We start from the raw sequence: 2,876 nt of genomic DNA on the forward strand, positions 1-2,876 counted from the left end.
ATAGCACCTAGGGTTGTTGTGAGGATCAAATAAGATAATATATGTAAAGCACCTGGCACATAGTAGGTGCTATATATACATGCTAGCTACAATTATCATGGGAGCCATAACATAGACTAAGTATTCTTACACCAGAAGTCTAGGAAATAAAATAGCCTCTATAAGGGGCAGAGGCTTCAGCTGGCCATGGAAGGACCCAGACATGATTTGGAGGAGTAGGGGAGGTAGGAAGATGGTTTAGGTGGGAGAATAAGGATAAAAATTTTAGGTCTGGTATGAGGGAAACCCATTGAAAAGCCAGCAGACCAGCCAAATGGAAAGGTTGGGGGGAGGGGCAGGGGATGTACTTTTATATCAGTTTTTAAGCTTTTATCAGGAGCTTACTATGCACAAGGAATAATACTAAGTGTTAGGAATACAAACAAAAGTTAAAAACGTGATCCCTGCCTACAAGGAGCTCACTTTTTTTTTTTTTAAGCAATCGGGGTAAAGTAACTTGCTCAAGGTTACAGGCCAGTTATTTCTGGGTGTGGTGCTAAGTATCTGAGCCAGGATTCAATCTCCAGGTCATCCCAACACTGGCACCGGTGCTCTTACTCACTGAGCCACCTGGCCGCCCCTGGGAGCTCACATTCTTAAGGGGAAACAATATACAGAAATTGTACCTACAAGATTGATATATAAATATATAGTCTAAATGGAAAAATCTCAGTGGCTAGGCCCTAGCAGTGGGGTGGATTGGGAAAACACTCCTGTGGAAGATACAATTAAACTTTCAAATGAAGCCAGGGACCAAGGAGGTAAAGGTGAAGAGGGAGGACATCTTTCAATTGTGTTTGCAGCTGCCGCTGCCGCTGCCGCTGCCGCCGCCGCTCTCCGGCGCTAGGGCCACCTCTCCCTCTCCAAGCCCAAGCCGAAAGAGAATGGGGTGTATAAGGAGAAGTTTTCAGGTACATGGCTCGTACCAAGCAAACTGCCCGTAAATCCACCGGTGGTAAATCCCCCAGGAAGCAACTCGCTACAAAAGCCGCTCGCAAGAGTGTGCCCTCTACCAGAGGGGTCAAGAAACCTCATCGCTACAGGCCGGGTACAGTGGCTCTCCTTGAAATCAGACGTTATCAGAAGTCCACCGAACTTCTGATTCGTAAACTTCCCTTCCAATTCGTAAACTTCCCATCCAGCGTCTGGTGCGCGAAATTGCTCAGGACTTAAAAACAGATCTGCGCTTCCAGAGTGCAGCAATTGGTGCTTTGCAGGAGGCAAGTGAAGCCTATCTGGTTGGCCTGTTTGAGGACACCAACCTATGTGCTATCCATACCAAACGTGTCACAATCATGCCAAAAGACATCCAGCTAGCACGCCACATACGTGGAGAACGTGCTTAAACTCCACTATGATGGGAAACATTCTTCTTTCTCAAAACAGAAAAAAATCTCTTCTTCCTTCTATTGGTAGTTCTGAACGTTAGATATTTTTTTCCCATGGGGTCAAAAGGTACCTAAGTATATGATTGCGAATGGAAAAATAGGGGACAGAATCAGGTATTGGCAAGTTTTTTCCATTTTCATTTGTGCATGAATTTTGAATATAAATGCGAGGACATAAAGCATTAATGCGGTCAAAAAAAATGTTTCCGTGAACAAGTTTTAACAATTCAACTTTATAACAATTATAAATAAATCTGTTAAATTTTTCTGGACAATGCCAGCATTTGTATTTTTTTAAAAAGTAAATTTCTTACTGACGGAAACTAAATGGTGTTCGTAGCATTTTTATCATGTGGTAGATTCCATCCATTCACTATACTTTTCAAACTGAGTTGTCCTGCATGCAAGTACATGTTTTTAATGTTGTCTGTCTTCTGTACTGTTCCTGTAAGTTTGCTATTAAAATACATTAAACTAAAAAAAAAAAAGGTGAAGAGGGAGAGAGTTTCAGGTATGGGAGCAAAGTCACAGAAGAGGGAGACTGGGTCAGTGGGAAATAAAGTGGTAGAATGGGACTAGACTAGACTTTTGAGACCAGCCTTGAATGAAAGGATTACTCAATTCAAACCAAGTCAACAAACATTTACCAAGTTCCTCTGCATAGTATGTGAGACCTGGGGAAAAAAAAAGAAAGGCAAAAATAGTCTGTACCCTCAAGGAGCTCATAACCTTGTTTATTTACTTATTGCTTTTTGGAGGGCAATTGGGGTTAAGTGACTTGCCCAAATCACATGGCTAGCAAGTGTGTCAAGTGTCTGAGGCCAGATTTGAACTCAGGTCCTTCTGACTCCAAGGCCAATGTTCTTACTGGCTGAGCCACCTGGCTGCCACTAAGCAATAGGGGTTAAGTAATTTACTCAAGTTTCCGTGGCCAGGTGTTTCTGGGAGGGTGCTAAGTGTCTGAGCCCAGGATTTGATCTCCAGGCCATCCAGACACTGGAGCTGGTGCTCTTACTAGCTGTGCTACCTGGCTGCCCCGCCTTGGTCATTTTTAACATTCATTTTTAATAATTTTGAGTTATGAATTCTCTCCCTCTCTCTGCCCCTCCCCCACCCATTAAGAAGGCAAGCGTTGTGATATCAATTATACATGTGAAATCATACAAAACATTTGCACATTAACCATGTTGCAAAATAAAAGCAAGAAAAATTTAAAAAGTGAAAAAAATGTGCTTCAATCTGCTGTCAGACTCCATTAGTTCTCTTTCTGGAGGTGGATAACATTTTTCATCATAAATCCTTTGGGATTATCTTCAGTCATTGTGTTGATCAGAATAGCTAAGTCAGTCACAGCTGATCACTGTATAATATTGCTATTATTGTGTAAAGTGTTTCCTGTTTCTGCTCACTTCACTTTACATCAATTCATGTAAGTCTTCCCAGGTTTTC

At 42.1% G+C, this 2,876-nt stretch overlaps 1 pseudogene; it reads left to right on the forward strand.

The window, feature by feature from the left end:
• Positions 1-911: 911 nt before the first annotated feature.
• Positions 912-1,915, forward strand: LOC138168628 (histone H3.3A-like; annotated as a pseudogene).
• Positions 1,916-2,876: the final 961 nt, after the last annotated feature.

Source organism: Petaurus breviceps, unplaced genomic scaffold (assembly GCF_028583685.1).
Source record: "Petaurus breviceps papuanus isolate PSGF00001 unplaced genomic scaffold, PetGlider_PUasm1.0 37, whole genome shotgun sequence".
In the NCBI taxonomy this organism is placed as follows: domain Eukaryota; kingdom Metazoa; phylum Chordata; class Mammalia; order Diprotodontia; family Petauridae; genus Petaurus; species Petaurus breviceps.